Source organism: Athene cunicularia (genome assembly GCF_003259725.1).
Source record: "Athene cunicularia isolate RWA chromosome 15 unlocalized genomic scaffold, athCun1 chr15_part1, whole genome shotgun sequence".
In the NCBI taxonomy this organism is placed as follows: Eukaryota; Metazoa; Chordata; class Aves; order Strigiformes; family Strigidae; genus Athene; species Athene cunicularia.
This window is the reverse complement of record NW_020799121.1, coordinates 7,849,406-7,863,585: the sequence shown is the minus strand read 5'-3', so window position 1 is coordinate 7,863,585 and position 14,180 is coordinate 7,849,406.

The window sequence follows — 14,180 nt, the reverse complement described above, 5'->3', positions numbered from 1 at the left end:
CGGGGACCGGGGCTGTGCGGGGTCTCCCCGTGCCGGTGGCGGGGCCGCTGCTCTCTCTGCAACCGGTAACTCCTTCCCCTGCGGAAGCTTTAGGCGAGGAAGTAAATCTTAACGCTGTTCTGCCAAAACTCAGAGTCATGGGCAACCCTGCCATAGACCCCGCTTTGCTGTGCGGATGCTGAAGGGCCCAAGAATCATGCAAATAGCTACTAATGATCTCATCCTAAAAACGGTGTCACTAAAGTAAGATTCAGCAGTGACTGAATTATCTAATATTCATCTATTTCCACAGAGGTTCCCATGCTGATATAACTCCTACCTGCTTAACCTTCAGCCCGGCTGCCATGGCCCGGTGCTGCCCCAGCAGGTAAGCGGGGCTGGGTGGGGGGCAGGAGCAGGGCTTTGGTTAAGCTAAACGGCCACGGGTCCGGTGAGAATCAGGGTGTTAACCGTGTTGTCCAGGGCCCGGCCAGGATGGCTCAGCTCCGCCAGCTGTGGTTTGCCTGCAGGGAGAGGGCGAGGGGAAGGACAAGGCTGAGCAGGTTGGGCCCTGCCCGCGTTCCCGCCGCAGAGGCTGCGTGTCGGCCTGGCAGCGTGCCGCTGCTCTGTGCGGTCTGGAACAGCTGTTGCTTCCACCCAGAGGTGATCACATTACAGTAGTCAGTGTCTACCTCCAAAAGAATAGATTGTAATTACAGTATTTTCTGTGGCATCTTTTCATGCCAAGCACTTTGATATACACAAAGGCATGTACTAAATATTTTTCATGGGACTTCACACCCTAAGAGATTGAACTGTTAAGTGTTCTTATTATGTGTGCTACAAGAATACCTAGAAGCCTCAGGTGAGACAAGGGCTTCACTGTGCTCAATGGAGCATACATGTTTAATAAAACACGGTCTTGTCTGTGCAGAGCTGGCAATCAGATTGGGATGGGACAGAGGAGTGAACAAGCAAAGTGATTTGCTCCACATCATAAAGCAGTTCAGTAGCTGACCCAGGTCTCCCAAGTTTCAGCTTGCCAGCCAGTCTTTTCAATTAAATGTTGTACATGGCAGAGTTTGTTTATTTTTCAGACTGTGGTTATGCCCTTGTAACAAAGGACTCCCAGAAAAAACAGCCTCCTCGTGGTTTCATGGGCTCACTGATAGAAGAGACCCTGCTCACTTGCCTTCCCTTCCCATGCTGTAAGTGGGAACTTTGAGCACCACTTGGCAAAGACACTGAGAGCCGGCACACTTGGCTGGCAGCATTCATTAGTGGATCCTGAAAACTATACCAAGGAACTTGATGATAGAGTGAAGTTATTAAACTTCAGCAGTGAAGTGGAACTCTATGACCAGCCAGAGCTCATGGCTTTCCAGCAGTGTAGGTACAACTGAGCTTTGCCATGGCAAAGACAAGGTGCAGAGCAAGTTCAGCCTGCTCTTGCCACAGGAAGGTGACTGGAAGGGGTAAAGCTTGAAGGCAAGTGTCCTCCTTGCACATCTTGGTCTTCTGCCAAGAAACCTCATGAAGAACAAGCCACTCAGGAGCACCAACTGATTGCGACCAGCTCCTCAGCCCTCACTCAAGTACATGCTCTGAAGGTCACTCATCAGGCCATGGGGAGCAAACATGCTGCTTTTGTAGCTGAAAGTTTGTATGTGTTCAGAGCACTGGAAGAGTATTTCACCTACAGCCCCTTAAATTGCTGCTGCCTGGCAAGATGAAACTGAGGCCCTGTAAGCAAAACATCCTTTTAAAGAGGCAAGGAAAATTTTAGAGACCCAGTCACTGTAAGATCTTTTTCCCCCTAATACCAATATGTTAGTGAAATCTATTTTAGGCCTGCTGTGTCATAACAGATCCAAGAGCCGCATTTTCCCTTGGAAAGAGGCAAGGTTTTGTTTTAAAATATTAGTTTTTCATGACATTCAGTCTCAATTTCTGTACAAGGTTTTAAACTCTGGTGCTCTGGTGCAGATCAAGGACCAGCTTCTCCCTCAGTGTAATTCTGCCTAAGACCATGCATTTACACGGAGGGCGAATTTTGTCCATGAGGTTTGTGATTCTCAGGCAGAGGCTTATTGACAAGCACTGTGCTGAAGATATTTACATTCAGCAAGGCTCATAAGCCACTGAACATCTGTTCTCGCGTTAGCAGCCTCCTCAGTATTTGCCCTGTAGGCAATAATCTACAGGACAAGTTTCCCAGCACCTAAACTACTGTAGGATAATTCTTTAACTAAATGGAAAGCAAAGCCCAAGGCCCAGGGAATTCGCTTTTGTACAATAATCTTTTGTGTGCATATAGTGGAAACCAGAGGATTATGGAGTCAAATCATGAGAATTCAGGTCAAGAGAGATTGGAGGGGGGGGAAGGAGAAGATGACAGAAGCACCAGTGGGAAGGTAGTGATCCCAGGGGAAGTAACGTGACGCTTGCAGATAAGCCTGTTCTGCTGTCATGGTTTAATTTTACACATCAGTATTAAAATTTCTGAGCATTGCCGAACATCAACTCTCCCTTTACTGCATAAGGTTCTTTTGTGTTGTATTTTTTCTTCTCTAGCAGCTGCATTACTTATCCCTGTGTCTCAGTTATTTTCTTGTGCCATGCCTCCATTTTCTAGCTTTTTTTTTTTTTTTTCAATCTGAGAGTTTGTATGTTTAAATCTCCTTCCTCCATTGAGCTCCATTATTTTTCTCATTCTTGCACACTTAGCCAGGATCAAGGATTTCAAAGATCCTCTAGATATACAAAGCAATTCATTTATCTCCCCTGGACATTTGCTTAATGGAAGGAAGGAAATGTCATTAAAGAAAAGCACTATGAAAAATGTGATGCCGCTTTTTTGCTTTCTGGCAAGGGATTGATCCGGATATCTAGACCGACACCCAGAAACTGTATTCAAATGCCTGCCTGCTCTTCCTACAATGCAGAAAGATCCAGATGAATCCAATCAACTATTTAACACGATCTTGGCTGGTGTAGGCTGCTAAGCTCACAGGAGGATGTACTGTTGGGCAGCAACTGCTGAGAAAATAGTGGAATACAAGGTGTTAAATTAGACATAGGTGTAAGCAAAGGAGAAAACAGCAAAGGAAATGCACAAGTCTTCTGCAAAACTGAGCAGCTGTAGAGCTCATCTGAATGTGAGGATTTTTCTTATCTTTTTAAGATAGGCAGTATGACAGAAAGGTTATGATCTACCTGTGGCGTAAAATCCTGCCTCAATTACCATGTATGAGTCCTGGAACAAAATACCTTCTCTACCGCCTTTGTGAAATATAACATGAGAAGCAAGACAGGAGTAAGCCACTGAACAAAGCACTTCCTGCTCTGCAGTGGTGGTGGGAACAAGAGTGTGAGTCTGTAGGTATTTGGACCATGAAAGTGATGCAGGATGGGAAATGCAGATTTTTTCTTTTTTCTTTTTCTTTTTTTTTTTTTTTGTCACAGCATGTTACCACTTCCAAGTAAAGAGTGTATAAATCTATGTGGATAGGAAATCTTAATTTTATGAGTCACATGTGATTTTAATTATTAATTTATCCTACTTGGTGTACTTTGCATTTACTCACTGCCATGTTACCTGCATAGGTGCTATGCCCTGTCTAAGTTAGCTGTAGACGCAGGCTGTGTCACTTAAGAAGAGGTAAGCACTTAGCTTCCCAGTCATCCTCTGCAAGGGAATGTAAGCTTAAAACTTTTCACAGGCAAAAGCAGAAAATACTTTGTTAGTGCTTGTTTTGGTTGAGAGCATGATCAACTCATAGTTGAATAAATAATGTATATTATTGCCCTAAACAATGACACAGTCTCGATTGTTGCAAAGTCATGTATGTATCAGGAAAGTCCAAAATTAAGGTTGTCCAAGAATTGTAATTCATTTCTCTGTGTGTGTTATGAAAGTCCTGAGCTGTGTGCCTACATACTGGTTTTACTAATACTGAGAGATTCTGTCTTGCTCTTTTACCTTTGCATCCCATTTTTAGTTGGTTAGCTCATATGTTCCAGATGAGCACAGACTGCATGATGGGCCAGGGAGGGAGGCAGGAGAGATAATATAAGTCTTTGTGGGGAGTAACCTACAGTTTGGACATCATATTTTAAATGCCTGGTACAGACTACAGATGTTATGGGTTGTATTAGCCTGGTCTGCAGGGAACTACATCCTGTATTGGATGAAATCCTTTGACCTCTTCTATTGAAATGCTAATGTTTGACCATTTCCTCCAGCATTTGAGTCTCATTATTTCTCACTGTAGCCTACATTTACCCTTCCTCCAGTCTACGCCACCCTGACCCCAGAGTTTCTGCTTTTCAAATATGCGCTTGAAATTTGTCTGCTATGTGATCGTTTTATGAGGTGATATCATGAAGTATAAGTATGTGTTCCAGCTGTGTTAGTGACCCTGCCTATAAACCAAGAAGGTTGGCTAAGCACACTCTTGCCCTCCTGCTTAATGTGACTCAAGACAAGAGGATGCAGTGATCCAGAGTGCAAAAGTGAAAAAAAAGTGAAACATCCAGATTAGACCCTGCAAAAAGGAAACTCTAAGTGAAACTGACTTTTTATCTCTTTGTTTCTTCATGTTGACACTACATTAGGAAGGCTGACATCAGATATCCCCAGAGGCCCAAATCCAATTTTGAATCAAATGTAAAAGACCAGCTTGTAAAGGCCAAGAATGAATTGGTTCTGCTAGAAGAAAAATTAGCACAGAAACAAGCTTATTTCCAGAGAATCTGCTGAAATAACTACATGATGCCTTAATAGGGATTGTCCTTGTCTGGGTTTGGTTTTTTTTTTTAAATTTAGAGAAAGTTCAGGCTTTGAAATGACCAATCTGTATAAGGAACACATCCATCTCCACATTTGTTGCATTCAGTAATCTGTAGTCAAGATTACTTTAGTTAGCATTGAGATGGACTGCCCCTTTTATTCTCTATTATACTGAACAAATACTAACAAAAGCTAAACAGACATGTGTCTGTCCTACTTGCTTCCATTTACATCTGTGAGAAGCTTCAGAGATTTTGGGCTGCTTAGCTGTCATGATATTTTTTAGTGCCAAGTTCTCATACTGCTGCAATTCTCAGTCATTTGTTGTTGCAGGAGAAGATTTAGGTCAGTGGTTTTTCAACCTTTTTTGATTTGTGGAACCCTAAAAAATTTTCCAGCAGTAGTGCAGACTCCTTTAGGAATTTTACATATGTGGATGTCTGGCATGTATGAATTTGCTTTTTCTCAATCACTTTTCTCAGACTCTTGAGAAGTTTTCCATGGGCTTGCCAGGGTCTGCAGACTGTAAACTGGAAACCAGTGATTTAGGTGAGCTCTTGAACTGTTACTCCTCCATGTATACACTGCTGTAAAAGATGAGAATGCCATAAAATTAGTAACATCAAGGCCAATGTTTTGGGGCTATTGTGACTTCCAGTACTTTACAGTCTGTCAAACCTTAATGCAGAGTGTTTAAGCAACCAGTTTTCACATATGAAAAAATATATGGTAATGGTGTACCAACACCCATGTTGTCCTGCTGTCTCAATGGCTTTGGATGCTGAGCTGTGGGTGTTCCAATACCCCATAAATCACAACCAGCTGCCTTCAGAGACTTAGCTATGAGATGATATATGCTTTTTGGTTTCTCTAAGCCTAGCCCAAATAAGAGTCTACAGTATGATTTCTTTAGATTAAGATCAGATTTAGGAGGAAATGTGGGATTAAGTCCATGCATAAATAAGCTTTCTCCTCACATTGCTTTATGCACTATACCATGAGAACTGAGACTAAAGAACCCACCTCTCTCCTGGCTGAGAGACTGCTATTAGTAAGCAACACCATCCTTACCACAACAGGGTACTATACAACAGCAGAGTACCACATCTTCCCCCACTCATCACTTTGCTGTTGGTGAACAATATCCATCAGCTTAGAAGTGAGGAAAGACCGGTGTTAATTATTTGCACTGCTATAGTCCCTGCATGCTGAAAGTATTGACCAAGTCTCTACTACGTGAGGTTCAGCACATGTGTGAGACAGCAAGAGGGTCAATATGCCAAAGATCACCCAAGCCAAGCATGCGATAGGAGATAACAAGTGGGTATCAGGCATAGGCAGATGGAACAGTATAAGCAAACTATAAGATAGTGTATTAGCCTATGGTCTTGGCATGCCATCCAGCCACTTGGTGACAGATACTTTTGTAGGTATCACAGGAAATAAAAAGCTTTGAAGGATGATGATTAATGTATGTCTGTAGCTCTTACAGAACATTCTTGTAACAGAGAAATGGCAGACTGGGGAGAAAAATCATACAGTAGTTGTTGGAACGTGTAACAAAGAGGTGATAGAGACTGGTAATGTGACTAATCAGAGAGCAGCTCTGAGTCCTAAAAGTGGATTTAAGATGAAAGGCTGGATGGACATAGGTCAAAACAGGTCTTGGAAATGAATCAAATAGCTTTTTCCTTGCCACAATAGAGAATGGGGAATCAAAGGAGGGATGTAAACAGAAAGTCATATGGTTGAAGCAGGGCACTAGCTAGGAAAAAGAATGGGGCAAGACATCAAATGACAAAAACAGAGGAGAGTATAATACAGCAGTGAAGATGCAAAGTAAAGAGAACCTAGTTACAAGTTCCAGCTGCATGGAAGAAGAGAAAAGATCATGTATGTGTTTTGTTACAGAGGAAGAAACTATAAATGTGGAAATTTTTTGACCAGGAGGGCCCAGAATGAGGTCCAAGTTGAAGATGATATCTGACTTGTATTTCCTCTTCCTCTCCTTTACTTGGCATCTGTTGTAAACCTACTGTTCCCTAGCCTGAAACTGATCTCAAGGTCATTGTTTTGATTCTACTCTTATCCCTCCTGCCAAGAGGTTTATGGAGCTTGGTGTTCTTTATAATGAAAGTATAGTGCCCATCAGCCGATACTTCCAGATTTTCAATTTTCTTTTTGGCCTCCTAGGGCTTTAATATCACTGTCCGTCAGAACTACCGATCCTGAATTGTGGCCGATTTCCTCTTAATACCCACAGCAGGGATTTTTAATAAATCAAATAAAAAATAAAAAATGCAGCCCCATCCCCCAGGGTTGATGGATCTGACTCCCTGCCAATAATAAGCCAGACAAGATGTTATGGGACCTTTTGGTTTTGTACAGGATGTAGAAGACACTCTTCGCCTTCTCAGGAGGCAATTCAGTGTAAACCAGGTCAGTTTGCAAACCTATATCTCCAAAGGTAATGCAAAATAAAAATAACAACGTGTCTTTAGAATATGACATTGAGAGAAAGCAAGGAACAAGATTAAATGTTCCATTAATCCCAGTGTCTAGTGTGAAGATGATGCAATTTAGGGCATGCTATCATTTACAAAAACAATGACTAGACTGCCAGGTATGTACTGCAGGTATCTAATTCTTATCTACTTGTCTCTGGTTCAGTGCCTACACCAGTCAATTTACAAATCATTACACTGTACAATATGTAAAATAAAAATAAATCTCATTAAACATCTTGACTGTGTGTTGCTTAGCCTGCTGCTCTATCAGACTGTGATTCAAAGACCTACTTCAACAGCTTGGGAGGAGGAATGGTACTCAGCCCGTTGTTCCCATTTCCTCCAGTTACATTGTCTGCCTCTACATTCCCTTTTTCCATATCCAGCTTGAAAAGGGATTTGTCCTTCTTGTACCAGGAACAGTATTTCCTGGGGTGGTTGTATAGCAAACATACAACCCATTACAAAGATGTTCAACTGGGAGGGGATCTGCGAGGCAAAGTACCTGGATGGGTGAGCTGCTTCCTCCTGAACTCCACCAAGGTGTGCTCTCCTTCCCCCAAAAGACTGAAAACTTCCACTGCCTACTCTCCAAGTGGAAGATTAGGAAAGCCTTCCCTGTGGAGCCCATTGCTACAGCTCCATACATAGTCACAGAGATCACTCCCAGCTTTCAAGGTTTTGGCTCGGGAATTCATTGAGCTTCCATAACAATTAGAAGTTTTGCCTGGTCTAGACAAATGATCGTATTTTCAGCTGATGCAAAGTTGCTTACGAGTGACTACTGAGAATTTAGTGAGGTGATTTTTTTTGGAACAATGAGTATCTCTTCTGTATCTCAGTATGGTGTTAACTGACAGCCCTGGATCTGAGATAGCCCTAATAATGGATGAATACAATATATAGGTTTTGCATTCTGACAATGTTCATGCTTATATGATGTTACCAATTAATTATGTTGGTTTTCAATGCTAGTGTTGGCTTTTGTTGCTAATCTCTAAGTAAGAAAAGTAAACTTGCATTTTGAAATGAGAGGAAAAACTAAGTGTATATATATATATATATATTAGGAATTTTGTCTTTTACTGTTGGAGTCTTATAGAAGTTTTCTACTTAAATAATTACCCAGAAGAGATTTTACTGTCAAGTAGAAGATAACCAGGCACTCTTTCAGTAATATTTCTAATGCAGTGGGTGAAGAATCCAGAATAGCTGGACTGTGTGATTATTTTAACTGCTGTGTAGATAAATGAAAAATGTGAGCAGTGAAACATGGAAAAGGTATATACATTGATATATTACGTCTCAATAATTTTCTTTTTCTCTTGCTTTGTTTTCTGGAAACAGGGATTAGATCGATTTTTTTTTCTCATGTAGTAAATAGACTTCCCTAAGAATAAAGTGGTTGTTTGTTCAAATCAAGGTTTCTGTTTTAAGTGATAGATCTCTATTTTCTGAGCCAGTGAAACTTCTCCTCTGCTGTAATGACATTTACCGACATCCTACGTGGGGCTGACATTCCCTGTAGAAAACCTGATGACACTTCTCACCACTTCTTCTTCAGCTTTTCTGTGTTATTTTAGTTCTCACGTCCAGGTTTCTGCCCTCAACCATAAGCTGGTTGAAGCTACATACAGCTGTCACTGCATTTGTAACTTCTTCCCTCCCCAAGGTCTCTTCCTTTCAAAGGCTGAGATGGATGTATTTCTCTACTCAGCCACTCTTAAAGCTTTTTTCTGAGGCATGTGTCCTATCTGAACTCTGCAGACAACATGCATGACATTAATTGTAAGACTGGTCAGCGCTGCTTCTGACTTTCAAGAGAGACTCACAGTGAACACCTGAGAAATTTCACTCTAAATGCTTGGTGCCTTTGGCTCAGGCCTGAGAGGCACATCACTCACAAGGTACAGTGAAATGTACAGTATGGAGAGTTCTTATGTCCCTGATATGGATAATTTACACATTTTTTACTTTCTAGTGGTGTTAATTTGGCACCCCCTGGAGGAAATATGTTTGAAAACACTTAAAAGAAGGAAATATTTTAAAAATACCCTTTGATGCAATCGATGCCTTAACTAGACTGTAAATTTTCCCAATTATCTGTGGAGTATTTGCAGAAATATTCATATAGTCTTTTTCTGTAGGCAGATTTTCAACCTGAGATAATACATGCAATTTTTTTTCTTCCTCAGACTAAACATGTCAATCTAAGACTCTGGGAAAGTGCTGGAGAATGTCTCTAACATCATGAATTAAATGATCAAAAAGAAAACTTGAAATGTCACCTATAAAGGACAAGAAGAACCATTAAAGAGGTCCATTCGAACCTGGTCCAAGATATGCAAGAATCGGTATACATCCTTACTCTCATGGCTAGGGTGAGCTCATGGTAGGTAAACTGGGGGAAGAGCTCACTGTAGGGTTGTGCCTAGATTTAAAACAAAAAACAAACCCATGTCTTAGAAAACCTAAGGCTATTAGAAACACTTCCATTTTGCTAATCAAGTGGAATGTCTTTTTTTGTTAGACAGAAATTATCATGTGTTGGTCTTGCAAGCTAGCTACATAGTTGGATGCTCGGAAACTAAAAAATACCAAAGGCAAAAACTAAAACTGCTTTGCCCCTCCAGAGTGCAAGAAAAGGAGGATGTAAATGTCAAAATGCCAAAATGTGTATTTACACAGCTTTAAAATTCTATTTGAATGTAACAAAATAAGTGGTTGTTAGTGATTTCTAAAAAGAAATGTCAACAAAGTTTTTTGGTTATTATAATTTGTTACCTTTCTTCGGGAAATACCTGGCTGTATTTGCAAAGTGGTTTCAAAGACCACTGGGAACGTTTTCTATCAGTGCTGCATAAAGTGAAGCTAGCCTGTGAAGTGTGAACAATAATTGCATTATTTTTGATCTATGTTTGTCATCTGGGCACAGAGCAGTCTCATCATTTCCCTTTCTGCCCTAGCAACAAAGCTCAATCGTGGTCCCTGCTGAAAGGAACTTCTTCCTGGGAACGGCATTGTTTCATTAGCTCCTGCGTGCATGACTTTGGTGAGTTGGTTTTGTTTGTTTTCCCGGAAGGTCCTCTGAATTTCCCAGGGAGTCCTTCCTTTTAACATAAACTCATTGCTGCTCAACCTTGTAATTCATGAGTAATTCAAAGCTTTGCAGTGGACTAATAAGGAGAGAGAGTCACAAAGCAGGAACTGCCACACTATTTCCCCCTAGATTAGAAGTTTCCCAAACACTAGCAGTGGTCAGTAATGGATGTCTGGATAAACAGCATAAGAAAAAGGACATAAATGGTTCTTTTCCTGTTCCCTTCTCATATGACATCTCTGGCTGGTTTCCTTTCACTACCACATAATAAGGAAGAGATCTGGGGCTGGCTGCCTGACTCAGAAAACCCTTCATGTTAATAGTGCGTTCTCATTTACACCATGGCAGGAACATGGATTATCTGCAGGACTTGGGCTATCAGTATTTGGAAAAATGCCTGACTGAAAGCCTGCCCTTGGTATGTTTTCTTTTGCACTACAAAGTTGTTTTTCCTAACTCACAGACAAGCAGCCAGCAGTAGGAAACCACAACTGAAGATGGCTGTATGATAACATTACTCTTGCTGGCTTAGGATGATTGTTAAATACTTTATTTTCCATGCAGAACACATAATTAATATTTTAATCATGAAACATGTTTTCCATGTTGCATTTGCCAGATTTGATGTTAAGAATTTAATATTACTTTCACCAGAGGTGAAAAAAATTGCAGAGAAAATGAAACAGCATCAGTCTCTCTGATTGTTATCTATCACAGGGTGATAGCTCCAGACATTAACGCAGTACATACACATATGAAATTTTACAGCAGGATTTGAGTAGCTGCTTTCAGATCCCTTTCAATTAGACACATTTCTATGTTGTTGGGTTTTTTTTATCAAGAACTCCTAAATTTCTTTTGCTAGAACCAGTATCAGAGGTGGCACTTTCTGGCTTGTATCCATTTATGCATCGTGGAGTTTTTTGAAACTGCTGGTATGTGTACTGCTATTGGTAGGGAAAAAAAAAAAAAAAGTATTAATATTTGAAGCTTCTTTTTCTCCTGAATCTAATATATGGATATCTAGACAATTCAGAGTCTGAAAACTAATACCATCCAGAATGACCTGGATTCTAGAAAGAAAGAAGAGGGGGAGGTATAGTGCTAAAGAAACATTAATTGATGAAACAGATGGGAAAGACAGACTGTAGAAAAAGATCTTGTCCATTCTGCACAGCTCAGGAGGGTGACAAGTACTAAAAAGGCCTGTTGAGGGAGGGCTTACTTGGAATGTAGAACTACCCTGAGCTGGGAGGCAAGTGTCGTCAGTGTACATTGAAAGCAGTTACAGCAGTCTGGTGTTCAACTGCACATAGAAGCAGATCAGTACATCTCTAATTATTATTTGTCTGGCTGGCTAAGCAGCACAGCATTTAAAACCTAATTTGTTGTATAATTTAATTTTAATTGAGTCTCCTATCCACACAGGACTCGTTAAGCTAGCTGTATGTTTCACTTGCTGTCTTTTTACATGGATACTATGGGAGAGCTGCAAGAGCTGAACCAATCGTTTGCTTGCACTGTGCTATCACTGAGGTGCAGTAATTCCTTGGTGTGATTGCAGAGGGATCTCTTGGCAGGAATATTTGGAAATAATGTTTTCTCAATGCCACAGTATAACAAAACAACTTCCTCCCTCAGCTAATGCTACAGTTTACACAAAAGATTTGGTTGTTGGGCTTTTAGTTGCATCTCCCACGTGCTGGTATTTTCCTCTGCCACTCAGAGATAACAATTACTAGTCACTGTGAGCAGTAATAAAAATGAAGCACCATGACAATACTCTTGAGTGATTAGTAACTTCCACTGATGTGCCTCTCTTCAAATGTATAAAAGGCCCTAGTCATCAGTGAGGACAAAGTTAAAACTAAGCAGGGTATTTTACAGACAAATCCTTTTGGATGAATGCGAAGAGTCAGGCCTCAAAGAACCGTTTTATGGTAGTAGTATTATTACTACGGGAAGAGTTATAGACTAAGGTCAATAATGCAAAGCTCTTAAGTACACGCATCAATTTTGACCTACATGTGTCATTTGCTCATCAACTGTGCCCATTCGATTGAGAACTGTGAAGTAATACTGTGCATTAGGTATCAGTTAAAACTACATATCCAAAACACCTTTGTATTTGAATAATTTTGCTTATATTGGCAGTCCCATGCAGCTCTCTTGCATAGGCTGGTATTGCTGCGAGATTCATGTGGCCAAGGGGATCTACAGGGTTTCCAGGAAAGGTTAAGTTAAAAGTAAAATCTAAGAGCACAAGCCTATGAACCAAGTAGGAGTATCAAAGCAAAGAATTGCAAATTACTTTGTTTTCAGTGTTTTGTTTGTTTTCATGCCTTCTGATTAAATCCAAACTTCAAAACCATTTGAGTGAAGGGAAAAAGAAAGAGGTTCACTGCCTCTGTACCTGTTATATGACTAATTTAAGAAGCTGACCAGCAAACCATCAGGGAGATCAGGATAGCTAAGCTTCTTCCTTCTCTGTTTTGATGAACATAAAACTGTTCGAGTCCTTCAAATGAATGTGATAAAGGAATTCACAGGTTGATAACTGATATTGTGCAAAAGGACTATAATTCGTTTGCCTAAGAAGTCACTTTTCACAGGGTGCTAACTGGCCTAAAAAGATTATGGTAAAGTGGTACAAATGTCCCCGGAAAAAAAAAACCAAAACCAACGCAGAGAAACAAGCAGATCAACAAGTGGGTAGTAGTGATAATGTTTTATACAAGGGGGGAAGGGACCACCAAATTTCAGGTACTGGCCTTCAAGGGACCTGGTTAAGTTATCTGATTTGTGTTAGTTTGTGGAGTCCTTCAGTGGTCAGATCAAGGGAAGTAAGACTGATCCATAAGAAGTCTTTCAGGAGACTGTGAGGAAGAAGCTCCAAATATTTGGATGCATCAGGCAGAGGAAAGGCAGCTACCGGCTGGAAACCTGCCAGGCCCAGCAGAGCAGGCGGGCGGAGGGGCAGCTGCCTGAGGTAACCTGTCTGTGAGGCCGCGGGTGAAGGCAGCACGGAGCACGGGATGGGGAGAGATGGTGCCGCTCCGCAGGACTTCAGAGCAGCCTAAGGCAGGAGCAAGACAGAAGCAAGCAAGAGGGTGATTTGGTTTCTGTCATTTTAGCTGAGGTGGTTCCCAGTGGAATGGTGAAAGGGGGAAGATGAAGCAGGGACCTGGGGGAAACAAGGATAAGCATGATGGCCCCATAGAGGCTGGGTTAGTGTCTTGAGGCCAGGAGCACAGGCTCTGTCGGCCCGCTGGACCAGGGTCACAGCAGACAGGTGCCATTGGGAAACTGATGAGATCATGCTGCTTTGCGTTATTTTTAACTTAATTTCCAACTACTGTAGCCGAGGACACTGAAATGAGGTGGTTGGTGGGGCAAAAAAGAATGAAGTAATGATTCTTAAGGTGCAGAAAGCTCTGCTGCTTGCTCTCATCCCCAGTCACTGCAGGTTTTGGTTTGTAAGAGCCTCCAGATTAAAACCGGCGCTGCCTCCTCTGGACACCAACCCCCATCAACAGGTACTGATCCTGCCTCGGATCTCGTGAACTTTCTTCCGGAAGCGTGTCCCTTGAACAGCAAGTATGTTTTTTATTTAGCTGCTGCTGGCAATCTAGTAACTCTTCAACATCGAAGAGTTAAACTACAATTATTTTTCACTGTGTGTGACCGAGTAAAGGAGCTCAGCCGGCCGGCACGCACAGCTCGCTACGAGGCGCTCGATCCGCCAGCAACAAAGATGGCGGCGGGCGCCTTGTCCCGCTTGCGCGCCGGCCCAAACCCAAGA